Consider the following 17,794-nt stretch of genomic DNA (forward strand, 5'->3'; position numbering starts at 1 on the left):
TAACCAATATTATGCACCAACTATTTCTCAGACAATTTTAGTAGACGATGGTATTGCACGACTTTAGTGTGCATCATTCAGCGCTCACTATACTCCTCTATTCAAAGGCATAACGGTTTGCCGATAGTTCCCAATCAAATTAGTTATTAGTCATTTGTTCACAGTTTACAATATGTTTATTTATTTTTTGTAGTTTCTGACGGCATGTGTATCAACATGGTGTTTGATAAATACGACATTGACGTAACCAAAGTTTTTCTTAAAAGAAGTTATACTACGTTAATTTTTTTAAAAAAAAATTACTATCACTTTTTCATTTTATCCTAAAAATATGTCAAATCGAAAAAGTAGTAGGAATTTTTTTCGAGCAACAGAGGAAATATACATTTGGATTGGGTTGAAAAGTTTAGAGCGGGGTAGTCACATGGCGTATCTATAGACTTTTATAGATATTTTATTTGAATAACTTCCGGAGATTTTCTGAAAATTTAGAGATTTCTAGTGATTTTCTGAGAGTATATTAGAGAGTCTTTGGGCTCGTAGAGACGGAAAAATGAGATTTATAAAGGGTCTTTGTGATTTGTAAAGAAAAAAAATATAAAATATCTAATCAAAAATTTAAAACTTCTACCAATTATTTTATTATGCACGTTATAACGTTAATAAAAGTACCATGAATACCTAGTAACTCTGTGTTCATTGCCAAAATAAATCTCATTGTTGTCCTATGCCTAAGTTTTCATTCTGTTTATTCCATCTATCCCACATTTTATTTGTTATACTATCTCGCCACTTATTTACTTCGCAAATGGCTAGTTCCTTGGTCATCCACTCAAACAAACAGAAAAACGAAAAAACAATTGGTTTACTCTCAAAAACAAATGTTTCCTAAATATCCGAGTCTCCCAAATATATTACCTCTTGGGGAGAGATTTCTACCATGCCTATTCTCCTAAGCAAAGTCTCTCCAAATCTCTGGAAAAACAAATCAATTACTTTCAATTCTCCTTCCAATAACAGGATTGTGGAGTGACTCTTATGAAATCCTAATCAAATAATATGGAGCTTCAGAAAACCTACATGACTTATAAAAAATCTCCAATCAATAACAAGACATATTAAGAGAATGTCCAACAATCTCTATGGACTAACAGTAGAATTGGAAACTCTCAGTAAGTCATTTAAATCTCATTTCACTGCTTACCTGTTCCGCGACCACGTAAATGGGGACATATGCCAACTCATGCCTAGCTACTCAACATTGAAATGGAGTGTTCCTGCAACAACCTTGCATACACTAATTTCTACTACTGTTATCTGTTGTTCACTAAAATACATCTAAATGTTATCAAAAAGAAAAAATATGTGAATTCATCTTAGATAGAAGTTGGTTGTATTTTACCATGTTAAGAAATACATTGTTCTCTTGTCCGAAAATTGATGTTTAAAAAATTAGTTTTTAGGTGGACAACTGAGAATTTTAAAATGCAGCATATAGTTTTATCATCTATTGATTTAAATCTCAATTAGGGCTAATTCAGAATTGAAAATTGATTCCAATTTAAACATCGAATTCCATAGTTTTGGGGATTAACATTATTGATTTATTCCGAAAAGTATTTATTAAGAAACCTGTTATTCGGGATGCACCCAGTTGGGTTTTGAGGGCTGCACTGGGTCATGAAGTAGTAATTCCTATGACTCATTATCCTACTATTTTCTACACGATCTAATGTATGTTCGATTTTATTAGTGCTAATTATCGTGATTAATCACTATTAGTGAATGGATAAGACTAATCGAATAATTAATCATTAAATCAAAACTTTTCTTTTCAATTTTTTTCTTGATTTTGAAGAAGGAGATGGATGATTTTGGTTTGAAAAACTTTGAAGAAAAATGATGAAATCTTTCGTCAAAATACTCAAAAAAAAACCTTGTAATAAACTCCCAATAACAATTTTATCGATTCAAATCCGTTAAAAATTGAGGGAAAATTCGGGTTTCTTGAGGTTACGACTGGGATAATATGCCGAACCAGCCGTAAGATGCACTTACGGATAGGAAATAAGGAGTCCAAGCCGTGAAATAAGGGAAGCGGCTGAGAGAAGAAGAACTCTCAGCCGTAGAAATAGTTGACGACTGGGATACGAAGAACTTATGACCGTAATTTGATGCAGAATCACTTGTGTATGTATTAAGATTGGGTTAAGAGGTTTAGATTCTCATCCGTAATTATGTATGAAGTTGAGAAATTTAGGGTTTCGACATGAATACATACTACGATTGAAAGTTAGTAATACTGTCATTAATTAGTCCAAATTACAACCCATTACATACTTACTAGAACCGCATTACAAAGATGGTTTTAATAACATCCGTTATGGTATATTAAGAAGTCTTTGATGATGGCGAGTTGAGCTTCGTAGTTGAAATTATAATCTTTCCATTTTCTCAATTCCTTCTTAGTTTGAGCTACAACTTCATCATCAGTTTCACCTCTAAGTCAAAGTTGTTGGAGAATACGAAGTAAAGCTATATATTCTTTAACTGTTTTGCATATGTCTCCAAACCGAAGATTCAATTCAACTCCATCACGGTTATTGGTGTTACCTGTTTCACTACAAAAAAAAATTCAAAAATTTTATTCCAATGTGATTGACTCACTAAACCACATTTCTTTCGTTCTTCTCCTTTTGATTAATATAGTACAATTTTTTTGCAAATAGATAAATCTTCATCCAAAGTAAAAATGGGCTTATCCTTTGAGTATATTGCATTGAGTTTGTAGGGATTTTGGTAGAGATTATTGATGTAGAAGGTGTGATTCTGATTTGGAATGAGTGGTTATATGCAGGTGGGGGTAGAAAAATTAATCAATGGTCTATAAATTAATATTATAGCGGATCTAATTTTTAAAATTCAAAAATTAGCCGATAGGATGTTGAACAAAAAAAATAATTTCAAGTATTTACGGCTAGGAAATCTCTACGCTGGCCAAGCCGTAAGTAAGAGTAAGATAGACTTTCTCTCTTTGTATCAAAATTACGGCCAACATTCAGGCCGTAAATCTGACGCCTCACTTCGTGTCAGATTTACGGTTTGGAGTCCCAACCGTCAACGTGCAATATGGCCTGGTTTTGTAGACGTTTTATAGGTTCAAAATAGTGGGGGCTAATAGAGAGAGAAACGACTAGGTTTTACCAAACCGTAATTCTCTATATGTTTGGGTTACCTAATCGTAGTGAAGGTACAAATTTTTTTGGGTTATCAGAGAAAGATAGTGCAGGTGTTTCTGTTTGAGGGTGAAAACAGTTTCTGCTGATTTCAGTAATTTCGTGTGTGTGTGTGAGAAACGAGTCTCAACCCTAAACAATGTACTACACGGGAGTACTTTAGATTCGAGATATCAATCTGTGCAAATCCGGCCTAAACCAAGAAATGACCGTTCCAGACTTGCTTCGGTCACAAAAGTGAAGGAGAAAGGTTGGTCTTAGGGAGGGAAGCGAAGAGAGTGTTAAAGCCAAAATAGTTGATTCTGAAAGGTGTGGTTGTTTTACGACTTGTATCAGAAGGTAAAGCTGGATAGCCAAGATGGAAAGCTACCAGGTGATTTCTGAGTGTTGTAGTGTTCTCCTGACCAAAACTTGTTGTTTGGTGGAAATATGTGAGACCTATTTATACAAGTCGCAACAAAACGTACCCTAGCCTCGTAAAAAGTGGGAACGGTTGATTAATGGAAGAGAATGGTAACGGGTAACGCCTGGAATTGATGTTTCCATAATGAAGGATACGTTTCACCATTATTTCCTGTCATTACTAACTGCCTTACTCTTATGACACTTTCTTGTAACGGGCGTATTGCACGCCGCATGCTGTAAACCGCCAGACCAATACCCTGATGAGCATCCCCCAGTTTGTGACATGTCTTGATGTCTCGAGTGTTTTTGTGGAAAACGTGTAGCATGTTGTTATTGTTTGGCAAGTTAAAATTGAGACACTACACCAAATATGGGTTTTAGCAACTCATATTAGCAACATCTTAGCAGCTATTGCGAATTTTCGGTTGCTAATTTTAGTTGCAAGAAATTCGCAACAGTTGAAACAGTTACGAAACTCGCAACTGTTTATTTTAGTTACCACTCGCAACAGAATAAATGTTTACACGTGCGACTCGTGTGTGTGCTGCCCACACTTTCAATCTGACTATGTTTCAGCCCATTCAGATGCTTGGAGTCAGCTTCAAAACTGACTCGGGCTTTATCATTTATCGAGAACAACTCTTCTTATCTTCTTTTACCTCTCATTCTCTTCTATCTTCCTCCTCTCTGGTTCTCTTCTTCTCTTCCTCTCTGTGATTCACTCGGTATGTTTTCTCTATCAAAGTAATTGTCAATCAGGTTTTTCTTACTCTTCTTCTTCTTCTTCAAAGAGATCCATCACAAATGAAATTCTTTAATCTATAGTTTTGAGATTTCTCTCATCCAAATCAGTATGAATAAATCTAAGGTTCTCATATAGATTTCTCTACTTCGCGAGGTTTGTTTGCTATAATGGAAAAACTTATGTAGGGATTTTATTCAATTTCTATTTTGATTCTTAGATTTGGGTTTTAGGGATTCTATGTTTGATTTTTGATTCTGGGTTTGATTGAATTTGACCTTGTGTGAAATCCCTAGGTTTCTAGGGTTTCGGATTTGACAGATCGTGAAGAGGAACAACGCTTTCCTCGTCAAAGAGTTTGGAAATAGAAATCAGATGGTTCAGTTCTACAACGTTAGCACCTTCATACACTGGTAAGATAAATCAAGAAAAATGGTTTTGTACTTTGGAGTTATGATTTGGGTTTGTTTCGATTTTGTTAGGTTTTTTTTAGGGATTTGGTTAATGATTTGTTGATGTTGGATATTTGGGTATTGTAGGGTTAGCGAATGCAAAGACTATTTCTGGTATTTCTTCTGGCATGTTTGGAGCAGTAATAAGTGTCATGATATTTTTTTATGGCTGGAGGCTATATAACCTAATCTTTAGTAGATGGGTTCTATTTCAATTGTTCCTGTAATCATTGTGAGTATAGGGGGCACAATCTCGTCCATAACTTATCGTTGATTTGGTTTTCTTTGACAGGCATACAATCGCGATCTTTTCCACTTTCTGTATATACATCTGATTATGGTCCCATCAATGACTTCTCTCAAGAAGCACCATGATAAGTCAGCATTTTCTGGTAAAGCTGTCCTTTATCTTAATCGGCATCAAACTGAGGAGTGGAAATGATGGATTTTATTCCATATCTATTTACTGTGTAGAAGGTTGAAGTTAAATTTTCTGGTCTTTTCTTTGTTTGTTTGGCTACTCCTTTTTCTTAACGGCATTGCCAATGGCCTGTTTATTTTGATGTTGGTTATGGTAAGCCTTGTGTATTCTTCTCTTCTCTTTTAATTTTTTTATTCATTTTTTCTTGTTGCAGGCCTCGTTTATTGACATGCCTAGGAATGGGTAAATGTTGCACTCATCATGTATCTGTAGCATCCTCGGAAAAGGTGGACCTTAAATCTTCTTTGTCCAGAGAAGTTTAATTTTTGTACTTAAAAACATGTCTTATTTTTGATGTACCACTACTTCACGGCAATGGAGATCTATAATGTGATTCGTGTTTTCATTGTCGCATATGTCTGGAGGACAGGATTTGGGGCTTTCTCCTATTACTACATTCAAAAGGATTTTAGTCTTGGAAGATTTGCTCAGGTTTGTATATATTACTAGTATGTTTACTGAACTGTAGAAAGTTATAGTTTTCATTTTTCCTTCGTTTCTAACTAATCCAAGTTTTCTAATCTGCCATTTTCCAATGCAGATGATGTGGCGTCTTAATTTCTTTGTGTCATTTTGCTACATTGTTCTTAATTTCCTCGTGTTTACTTGCATATCTTTTGCGACTCTGTTGTTCTCGGGGAAACCACTCGCAGGGGTTTCTATGTCTATGACAATAAGCGCAAGGCAAGGCCTGATCCTGAAATTGCAAAATACATTGAGAAAGCAAGGAGCATGTCCGATGCAAAAGTTTATCCCAAGGTCTCTCTCTCTTTCTCAGTTTGATCTTTTCATGGTTCTGCTGTAAAAATTTTGAAATTTGAAGTTAAAAGACTTAAAGCATGATCTGGACACACCATATTTGCAACTTATTCTCTTATCATTGATGAAGTTAATGAAGTTATCATACAAGGACATTATCGAGATGATATTTTCCCCAGTCGTGGATGGGGCATGCCGTGTCTGATGCAAAAGTTGATCCAAGGTCTTTCTCTCTTTTTCTTTCTCAATTGGATCATGTCTTTTCATGGTTCCATTGTAAAAAGTTTGAAATTTGAAGCTAAAATACTTCAAGCATTGTCTGGACACACCATATTTGCAACTTATTCTCTTATCATTGATGTAATTAATGAAGTTATCAGATAAGGACATCATCGAGATGATATTTTTTCCAGTCGTGAATGATTCATGTCGTCTCCTGTATGAAGGAATTGTAGTTAAGGCATCAGACCTTGACATTGCCGCCGTTTCGGGGATGGGATTCCCATCATACAGGTTGTTATATAAACTTTACACTTGATAGTAGATAACAGTGGTTGACATTGTACAATCTTACACAATTCTTCTATAATGATAAGAATTTTACATTTCTACCGTTATGGGATGGATGTGGTTCCCACCATACTGGTTGTCAGTGAATCTTACACACCAATTTGTCTTGTTCAGGGGAGGAATCGTGTTCTGGGCTGACTCTCTCGGATCCAAATACATTTGTTCGAGGTTAGAGGAATGGACCAAGATGTATGGAGATTTCTTTAAGCCATCTGCCTACTTGGTTGAACGAGCTTCCAAAGGAGATAAACTAGTAATAAAGACAGAAAACAATCTTTTGTTTTCATTCTTTTTGAGCTTACATCAATTTTTATTAATATCTTCGCTAATCAAATACTATGCAGAGTGCATCAATGATGGATCAAGCTATGTCTCGGCTATAAGAAGGTTAAGCGATTATCTTCTTGGTATTGCTGTATTATCCCTGTTGTTGTAGAAAGTTCAGAAAAAGAAAAAGAACTGATAGTAAAAGTTGCACTGAAGATGAAAGTTAGTTTTAGTAAGAACTATTAAGGTTGTAGAACTGGAATAATAATACCCTGTAACCATCCTTTTATATTTCTCATAGGTCCGTGACTTATTCAAAATTTATGATTAAACATGTATCCTCTTTAACTTATCTTCAATTACTGGTATTTTCCATGTCAGGATACAAGGATGCAGACCCAGTAAAAGAAAATCTCTCGTTATTGTATTTCAGATCAGGTCTCGATCGTTATATCTGGATAATTGAATGATATATGCATATTATCACCCAAAGGTACTAGTTTTCTAATCTTCTACTGTTGCATTTCCAGCTATACCATCTCTAAATAGTGAAATCCTTGAACTTCGTAAGTTGAGAAAATGGATGGAAAAACTCGAGGAATCTGATAGAAAACGTATGTTGTCATGTTAATGTTATTAGTTCGTTTAAGTGGCCCTTCATTAGCACATCTGCTTTGGTTTCAACTAAGCCTGTCAATGTTATTAGTTCATTTTGGAAATACTTTTCTAATTCATGCAACTCTTCTAGTGATATTTCGTTACTCTGATATATGCTCATCAGCAATTTAATTATCTCTGTTTACCTTGTGGCATTAAGAACAATATATTCTCTCTGAACAGTCTATTTTATCATAAATTAATAGATAAGTGTTTATTTCCTTGACATCAAGTCTATCTTCCATCGAATATAATTGTTTTGCTTTGTCTCCTCCATTTTGTGTACAACAGTTAACAGTGTCTTGTTGGTGGCTTGAAGTTTGCAGAGGATCAGTTGTCCGGGCATTGGGGTTTATGGTCGCTGCATCATCGTGTACGTTAGCAGTAGCTCGTCTGGCTTGTGAAGTTGCAGTCCATGCTTCTGCAAGTAGGGTATTGATCTTATCTATGGTTTTTATTTCGGTTTGAAACAGAGTTTTATTACTATTTATTTGTAGTTTGTCTATAAGAATGTATAGTTTTCAGTTTTTTACAGTGTTGTGTAATTTTTTTCACATCTGGATGAGTGATTGTAGTTTTTTGAAATTGAAAATGAAATCAATTAATAATTTTCATTCAATTCCAACTTTTTTAATAATTATTTTGGATTAATTCTTTTTCCAAATGAACATGGTAACTTACTTTCTTACAGGGATCTATAGTTTTGACCTGGTTTTGACCGGCCAAAATCTGGTTTTGACCTGTCAAGACCACTATTTTTTGATGTTGCAACAATTTCGCAACTTCGTAAAGCTGTTGCAAAATTCCGGTGTTGCAACTGTTGCGACCATCTAATTTCGCAATTGTTTGTAACTGTTGCGGCAGATGTTGCGACCGAAAATTCGCAACGGAACTTGAACCGTTGCGAATATTTGCATCATCGACTTTCGTGCAAGAGCTGAACTGTTGCGACCCCACTTTGGAACTGCCATTTGCCGTTGCTAATCACTAAATTTGGTGTAGTGAGAGGCTTGCTAGTTCGGTGGCGACCTTCGACGGCTGAGATTTTGCATCTTGAGAGGAAGGGTACCCTTTGATTGTGGCTACCTTCCGTTGGTAGCCAGTGTCGTGGCCACGGCGCTGCCATGGCTTGTGTATGCTCTTGGCGTGGCCAATTAGGGTGCCGTGGCCAAAGAGTTGGCAGCGTAGCCAAAGGGTTGCCACAAGTCGTGTGGTTTGGCGGAAAGCTTGTACGGCTGAGATCTGTGTCTCAGGAGGAGGGGTAGCCGTTGATTGTTGCAACCCTCCGTTTGACAGCCAGCGACATGGCTCGTGCATGATCTTGGCGCGTCCAAATTAGGGTTTGGTGCAAACCGCGGAATTTTGGCATTGCAGCCAAGAGGTTGCCACAAATCGTTTGGTTTGGTGGCAAGCTTGTACGGCTGAGATTTGCATCTCAGAAGGATGGGTAGCCGTTGATTGTTGCAACCCTCCGTTTGGAAGCCAGCGGCATGGAGGCATGGAGAGCATGGATCGTGCATGCTCTTGGCGTGGACCAAATTAGGGTTTGGCACAAACCGCGGAGTTTTGGCATCGCAGCCAAGAGGTTGACATGCGTTTAGTGGCGAACTTGTACGGCTGATTGTTTCAACCCTCCGTTTGGCAGCCAGCGGCATGGAGGCATGGCCAACATGGCTTTGGCATGTTTTAGGAGCGGCAAAATTAGGGTTTTGGCATAAACCGTGGAATTTGGCATTGGGACAGAAATTGCCACGCGTTTAGTGGCGAACTTGTACGGATGAGATTTGCATCTCAGAGGGAAGGGTATCCGTTGATTGTTGCAACCCTCCGTTTGGCAGCCAGCGGCTTGGAGGCATGGGCGTCATGGCTTTGGCATGTTTTAGGCGCGACCAAATTAGGGTTTTGGCATAAACCGTAGAATTTGGTATAGGGCCAGAAGTTGCCACGTGTTTGGTGGCGAACTTGTACGGCTGAGATCTGCATCTCAGAGGGAAGGGTAGCCGTTGATTGTTGCAACCCTCCGTTTGGCAGCCAGCGGCATGGAGGCATGGCCGGCATGGCATTGGCATGTTTTAGGCGCGGCCAAATTAGGGTTTTGGCATAAACCGTGGAATTTGGCATTGGGCCAGAAGTTTCCACACGTTTGGTGGCGAACTTGTATGACTGAGATTTGCATCTCAGAGGGAATGGTAGTCGTTGATTGTTGCAACCCTCCGTTTGGCAGCCAGCGACATGGATGCATGGACGGCATGGAGGTGCAGCTAGCATGGTTGGGTCTTTGGCGCGTGAGGTGTGGCTGGCATGGTTGGCATGCCGTTGGCATGGTGGTGCGGCTGGCATGGTTGGCATGCCTTTGGCACGGAGGTGTGGCTGGCATGTCGTTGGCACGGTGGTGCGGCTGGCATGGTTGGCATGCCCTTGGCGCGGAGATGTGGCTGGCATGGTTGGCATGCCTTTGGCGCGGAGATGTGGCTGGCATGGTTTGCATGCCGTTGGCACGGTGGTGCGGCTGGCATGGTTGGCATTCCTTTGGCCCGGAAGTGTGGCTGGCATGGTTGGCATGCCGTTGGCACGGTGGTGCGGCTGGCATTGTTGGCATGCCTTTGGCACTGAGATGTGGCTGGCATGGTGGTGCGGCTGGCATTGTTGGCATTCCTTTGGTGCGGGGATGTGGCTGGCATGGTTGGCACGGTGGTGCGGCTGTCATGCCTTTGGCGCGGAGGTGTGGCTGGCATGCCGTTGGCATGGTTGGGTAACATGCGTGGCTAGCATGTGCGGAGGTGATGCCAGTCAGTACTGAGGGTTCTGTCGTGGAATATAGCATATATGTAAAAAAAAAAAAAAAAAAAAAAAAAAAAAAAAAAAGAAGGTACCCTGGTAAATTTCTCGTAGACGTATTGAAAAGATCAATAAATGTGCTAGTGGAGACAGTAGTACTCAAGCTCCGTTTCCTTACAGAGTGACGTGACGTCAGACTAAGTTTTTACAATTTTAACCCTAAGCTAAAAACCACCATCAACATTAAGTCCCCTGCTTAGCTCGGAACAAGGGCATTATTGCGAGGTAAGCATAAGATGGTGACAGACAGGGACAAAATCGAAACAGCATGTCATGAAAAGATGGTCAGGAAGATCTGTCTAACCTTTTTAGGGAGGTAAGAAGAATCAGTGGTTCTTGCGTTGTCGGTTTTGCGTAAATTCGGCTTGGCCATAATGGGTTGGCATCAGTGTTTCGTCTTAGGCTACTGATCGACGGAGTGGTAGAGATGGTCGCTGGCTGGGATGAAGACTGTTGGCATCAGCTTGAAATGGAGCCGCTTGCAGCGTGCAGCCTGGAATGGAGCCATTAACATAGACTTGGCGCGGGAGTTGGCTTGGAATGGAGTCGCTGGCATTGGACTGGCTTGGGATGGAGCCGTTAGCATCGGTCGGCTTGGAATGGAGTCGTTGGTGTTGGTCCAGCTTGGAATGGAGCCGTTAGCATTGACTTGGCGGGACGTTGGCATAGACTTGGCGTGCGTGAGCTGCCGGCATGGCGTGGCGTGGGCGCTGGCTTGGCGTGTCCGCTGTCCTGGTGTGGCGTGGGCGCTGGCATGGCATGGGCGCTGGCTTGGTGTGGACGCTGGCTTATCTTGGGCGCTTGCTAGCGCAGCCTGGTTGCCTCCTTCCATGCGTGGCTCAGATAAGGAATCCTTCCATGCCCTCATGTTTCTTTTGTCCACCCTTCATTAGGGTTTTGACAAGTGGTTTATTTGAGGCTGATTTTCCGGCTGTTATGCAGTCCCGCATCTTGTCTGCTCAGCCTCCGTTTATCTTTCTTCCTTTAGGGTTTCCGCAGTATTTATGCCGGTGAAGCTTCATCGTCTTTCCCGTGTTAAGGCAAAGGTTTCCTCTTGTCGAGTCCATATTTCTTTATCATGTCGATCAGAAGTGAATCATCCTCAAGCCAGCTAGATTCTTTAGTCAAGCGCATGAGCCTTACTCTCGCGATAATTCCCCTACCCGGATTATCCGAGTCAAGAAGATTATACCGGTATGCTTCCATTGACCAATAGATGTTTCGTTGTTTGTTGACGAGTGACAAAAGATATTCTTTTGTGCAGATATATCCTGTTGGAGCATGTGTGACTGTCGTTGATGAGGATGATTTGGTCGCCCCTCTTCCTTCAAGTCCGATCCTACCAACCGCTGCAGATATGGAAAACGCCGATTTAGGCATTTCTTGTCATGAGTATTCCAATGCAGGTTTGTTGTTCGAAATCCGCATTAAGTGTTTATCTTCTAACTACCGGAACGTTGGTGGGTTTCTGGTGCGGAAGGAGTTCGTGACTCTTTACGAGGAGCATGGTGAAAAATTTCCCGTCTGCCTTGGTTTCCACAGTGAATTGTCTCTTTCCCATGGTCGCTGAAATGGAAAGTATATCCATCCGTGTCGTCGTAGAACCAACTATTCAAAAGTTGGAGAACATGGTGTCTACCTGTGAATCTCTGAAGTTCAGCGTGAGTTGGCTGCGACATCGTCTCGACATTGTGAAGGTTGACAGAGCCGGTATTTTTGTTAATGTTGTCCCTGATGCAAAGGCTATATTGGAAGAGGAGAAGGATTTGTCCATGGAGTCACAGAAGGTGGAAGAGTCAATCCAGAACTTGAAGAGCAGGACTGAAAGGTATCAAAACCGGTTGAAGATGATGCTTTCGAGGAATTATAATCTGTTGGATGGGCTTTCCTGAGTTATATAGTTGGGAGATGCTCGGTTTTTCTTTCGGAGTCCCGAGCATGTATTTTTCTTTCTTTTTTGTATCGGTTTTGAAGAAATGAGAGAATTTTATTAATTTTATTTAATTAAAAGAAACTTGATAACTGAGGTGTGAAAGAAAGCAGAAAGATGCCTGGCTAGCCGTGCTATGATGCAGCGACGTGTGAGGCGACGGTCAGGCGTAGTATGCCTTGAGCCACTTTCCATTGATGACTGCTTCCAGTTTTCCTCCATCTTCTTTAATGATCTTTTAGTACCCATTGTTGTATGCCTTCGTGACTATATAAGGCACTTCCCATTTTGGAGAGAATTTTGATGCGGACACGTCTTGCTGGATGTGTTTGGCAGTCTTCAGTACCAAATCTCCTACTTGAAAAACCCGAGGTTTCACGGCTTTGTTATATGCTCTAGAAACTCTATTTCTGTATGCTTGCGCGTGTTCTTTCACTCTGGATCTTCTGGAATCCACAGTGTCCAACTCTGCTACCCTGGCGTTCAATGCTTCAGCTTCATTCCATTGAACTCCGCTTGCTTCGGCAATCCTAGATTATGGGATTTTGATTTCTGCCGGGAGGATGGCGTCTGCGCCGTAGACGAGGGAGTAGGGAGAGGCGCCAGTGGAACTTCTTGGTGATGTCCGGTACGCCCAAAGTGTCATTGGAAATTGTTCGTGCCATGTACGAGGATTATCGTGCACTGTCCGACTGAGGATTCAGATCAAAGTCTTGTTAGTGCTTCGGCCTGTCCGTTTCCTTGGGGATAGTACACGGTGGATAAAACTTGCTTAACACCATATTCTTCAAGTGATTCCCATACTTTCTTGTTAGCGGAAGGAGTGTTGTTTTCGGTAATGATATGTTTAGGCACGCCAAATCGGCAGATGATGTACTCCTTAATGAACGCCGCGATTGTGGCTCCAGTAGTTCCTCGTAAAGGGATGGCTTCGACCCATTTGGTGAAATACTCGGTTGCGGTTATTATGTATTCGTGTTGTTTCGACGACGGTGGGTTGATCTTCCCAATGATGTCGAGTCCCTAACTATAAAAGGGCCACGAACTGCTTATTGAGTGTAGAGGAGTCGACGGTACATGGATAAGGTTTATGTGGATTTGACATTTTTTGCATTTCTGAACAAAGACAACTGCATCATCCTCCATGGTTGGCAAATAGTATTTCTCGTGTATCTGAAGAAATAACTTCCGTTTTCCTTGGTGTTCTCCTTCGTGCATTTCTTTCAGCATGATCGGGATTTCTGCCTCGTTCAGACACCGTAGAAAACTTCCTCCAAAGCTTTTACGATATAAGACTCCTTCATGGAATATGAATCTCCTGGACCTTTTTTATATCTTGGATGCGTTCTTATTGTTGGTAGGGAGTACGCCGTTGCGGAGGTAACTGATGTATCGATCCTGCCAGTCCCCGGCGTGGCCAATATTGAAGACTTCCAATTGATGCGGCGGCGCTTGACAATTGGAACAAGTTCCTTGAAGCAACCGAGATTGAGCCTCAATTTCTGGCCAGTAGTAGCCAAGGAGTTTCAAATGGCGACAGAGTGTTACCACTAATATTACCCCGCAAATTTCACCATGGACGCGGTTGAGTTGTTGTTGCGCCTCTTCCTCTCCGAGGCATCTTGACAAGGAACCGTCTGGGTTCCGATGGTACAACACTCCTCGGAGCATGAAGAAATTTTGTAAAGTTTTGAGACTGACCTTTCCTTGGGAAAACGAGCTGTTAAGATCTTGGATAATCGGTGTTCACCAGTCGCCATCTTTAGCCTCCTCGGGTTGTGAAAGCAATGTTGAAGCCACGGTTCGTCTCCTTACTGTCAGGGTTTCCTCAAAACCTTCGAATTGCAGTTTCGATGCTAGTGTGGCTAGACAATCAGTATGTTTGTTGCCGCTGTGGCCAACATGCGTTATTGTCGCGTCAGCGAAGTAATTTAGTAGATTTTGTGCCTCGATTCTGTACGGGGCCAATGTTACTTCCTTCAGTGAGTATACTCCATTCACCTGGTTGACGAGTAATTTAGAATCACATCTTATTTCCAGACGCGTGGATCCAGCTTGTTTAGCCAATGACAGTCCGATGAGAAAGGCTTCATATTCTGCTGAATTGTTGGTGGAAGGGAAGTCTAGCTTGAAGGAGTGCGAGAAGACTTCACCAGCCGGGGATACTAGAACCACGCCTGCTCCTCCGGTACCATTGTTAGGGGTGGCGGAGCCGTCGAAAAATAGTATCCACGTTTCTTCTTTGATAAAAGAGATTTCCGTAAAATCTCCAGGGAGGTCCTCGTGTAGTGTTGTGGTATTCTCTCCCGGGAACGCTGCTAGAAAATCCGCAAATGCTTGCCCTTTGATAGCTCTTGGGGAAGTGCATGTTATGTCAAATTCTGACATTTGGAGGAGCCATTTGGCTGGCCTCCCTATCAGGGTCGGTTTTGAGAGGAGGAACTTCACAGTTCAGACTTAGATATCAGCACCACTTTGTTGGAGATCAAGTAATGTCTGAATTTCTGTGTGGAGTGAATCAAGGCCAATCACGCCTTTTATGCTTTGGGATATCTGAGTTCGGCATCTCTTAAAGTTCGACTGAAGTAGTATATGGGATGTTCAATCCCTTCATCATCTTCTTGGGCGAGGAGAGCTCCGACGGCAGTGTCACTAAAAGCAGTGTAGAGGCAGGTATCAGGACAAGTAGGACATGACGAGAAAACTAGTTGCCACAAACTAGTTATGATGAAAGGGCTTTTGAAGACAGAATTGTCTCTCGTTGAGCTAGTGCTGTAGAAGATGAATACATGGGGTTAAAACTAAAGTAATATAAAGATAAGTTTCAGTTGATGAGATAAGAGATTCCAATCCAAAAACAACCAAACTGGAAATTGGAATAACCAAGAGCTCAAACCCCAAAACTGAGTTTTAGATCCAAAATCATGCTTGATCCTCTTGACGATGTTGCAATACTAGCATCAGGATCAGATACAACTTCGCCCTACTAACCTTCAGTAATCACAATTACATACTAGTTCCATGAAATTTTGAAAACAAACTCTATAAGCAGCATTGATGAAATAATAAGAACTCAAACATGTTGAGCCGTACACACCAACTCCAATACGAAAATCAAACTCAGAAACATAATTAGAAAACACAAGATTCTTCAACACATAGGTGACGACTCTAAACAGTCGTTATTGCTTATAAAAGAGTCGTTATCTTCTTTAAAGATCATTAAAGGGTCGTCGGATACGTAGTTGAACATTAACGACAGTTTAGAGTCGTCACTAAATCAATGACGATTCTTGAGGATCGTTTTTTAAATAATAACGACTGTTTAGAGTCGTCACTGAAACAATGACAAACTCTTGAGGGTCGTTACTTTTTTAAAAATTTCATGACGACTTTTCACACAAATTTGCGCAGATTTTCTTTTTTCAAACATAAGATTCGGAAAAAAAAAAAAAATTTGATTTTGATTTTAAATTTTACCACTAATTAGATAAGGAGTAGATTAGGCATTACCACAATATTTGGATAAGGGGTGACCCAAATTAGGATTGGGTGACCTTTTTTGTCCTCTAGTGGAAAGCCCCCAATTACTTTCCGGGGCCCAATTCAGGAGTGTTACGTATGCTATTAGAATATTGTTAATTATAGTAGCTAATTTATTTAATATTATCTGATCTGTATAGATTAATTAAAAAACTACTAATAAATCTTACCACGGTATATCATAGTCTTTGGAGAAAGGAGACTTGGAAAATAAAATAAAAACTTATCACATATCTTCACGCTGATGATGTTTAAGTTCCCAAACAAGATTTGATGTCACATCTCTACGAAGAAGAAAAAAAGATTTGATATGCCATAATCTTTCCGCTTTTGCATTCATTATCTAATTCTGGTATTTGTAACTTCAAATTAAAATGGAGCTATTCACCTTAAGGAAATGAAGGTTGATATGGATTTACACTATTTTTTTTTTTTTTTTTATAGAACTAAAATATTAGGCAAAGATTTTTACCGCCCTACTTCAATGATATTGACATCATATTTTGTGTTCTACGAGGGAATCAGATATTTTTGAATAAATCAGATAAATTTTGAAGTTTCGATAATTCGAAGTTGGCAGTACAAAACTTCCCTTCCTTATAACTTGTGTAAATATATATAGTGGAAGTTACTGAAGGTATCTTCATCACATATACACTATTTTGTACATCACTTTCAATGAGGTTGGTTGACAGATGCTTTTGTGGTGGACGGTTTGTCTCGATGTTCCTGGACGGTGGGGAAAACCAGTGCTCCTAGTCTTGGAGGTACCTTGAAAGACGGTATAAAATAATAATAAGTATGAAATTTATTTTATTGTAATTCAGCCACCTCAAGTTCTTAATTACATCTTTACAAATAAACTTTTTAAGTTGTTGATTCTTAAAGATAGAGATTGGGCTTGTAGGTTTATAGAACCTGGCCGTTACTTGTAAGGTCGAATGGATTTGCATGACCTTCGTGATACGGAAGGCCTTGGTGCCCCCGCGTCACAGTGAGTTTGTACTTCCACCGTTTTTCCTTGAAGGCCATATTGTACGCAGTGGCGTAACTGGACATTTGGTGTCGCTGATGATGTTTAAGTTCCCAAACAAGATTTGATGTCACATCTCTAAGAAGGCTATATTTTATTAGAACTGTTTTTTGGGATCAGTTTTTTTCTGGGGACCAATATTTTATTTTAGGTAAGAGATTAGAAGTAATTCTAGGTCACCCCTTATCTAAATATTTATATTAATACCAAAATTATCCTCCTGATTATTTTTGTATAATGATTAGTTAGTGTGATTAATCATTGATTAAGGTTAAATTAGTGGATTGTTTTTTTAAAAAGAAGTAGAATTATTGAGTGACTAAAGTAATATAAGAAAAAGAAGATGGAGAAAAAAATTATTTTGTGATGGGTGAATATGGAGAAAAAACATCCTCTGGGTACCGAAGTATGCTTGTAACTTAGTGAATGTTGCTATAAATGGCCTAAAATATCTTCAAAATCAAAATTGTAACAAAAAAATTTCAACCAGGTCAACAAAGTTCGGTTATATTATATGAAGAACATGTAACCGAACTTTCTACAAATGCAGTTCGGTTAATAAATCCAAAGTCACGGGCAACCGAACCAGAGCTTTAATGGAGTTTTTGTTTGTTCGGCTAGCTGATGAAAAATCAAATGTAACCGAGTTACTATGCTTGAATTTACAGAACTTTGTTCGGTTCAGTCGACTCGACCATGTTGTAAACGAACTTTAAACAACAGAGTTCGGTAAGTTCGCCATTTTTTTTTTGCGATTAAACCGAACTCAATATTTGGCTATATAGAGAAAAGTTCGGTTTTGAAATTATTTTTGCGAGTTAACCGAACTCATTATATTGGTTTCCAGAGTAAAGTTCGGTTAGGATTTTTTTTTTTTTTTT

The 17,794-nt window shown here is 39.8% G+C and overlaps 1 long non-coding RNA gene across 8 annotated transcripts; it reads left to right on the plus strand.

Annotated features, from left to right (window-relative positions):
* Positions 1 to 4,333: 4,333 nt before the first annotated feature.
* Positions 4,334 to 8,131, plus strand: LOC113353613. 8 transcript variants are annotated; one of them, XR_003361408.1, is made up of 13 exons: positions 4,334 to 4,539; positions 4,680 to 4,796; positions 4,923 to 4,949; positions 5,128 to 5,312; positions 5,471 to 5,543; positions 5,687 to 5,748; positions 5,858 to 6,075; positions 6,206 to 6,298; positions 6,449 to 6,588; positions 6,760 to 6,898; positions 6,990 to 7,052; positions 7,294 to 7,405; positions 7,889 to 8,131. It is a non-coding gene; the product is annotated as an uncharacterized LOC113353613 (long non-coding RNA). The 8 variants fall into 8 exon arrangements; XR_003361405.1 differs by having other exon boundaries at positions 6,990 to 7,032; positions 7,861 to 8,131; XR_003361403.1 differs by having other exon boundaries at positions 6,990 to 7,032.
* The last annotated feature ends 9,663 nt before the right edge of the window (positions 8,132 to 17,794 follow it).

This window comes from Papaver somniferum, chromosome 2, assembly GCF_003573695.1.
Source record: "Papaver somniferum cultivar HN1 chromosome 2, ASM357369v1, whole genome shotgun sequence".
Taxonomy (NCBI): Eukaryota; Viridiplantae; Streptophyta; class Magnoliopsida; order Ranunculales; family Papaveraceae; genus Papaver; species Papaver somniferum.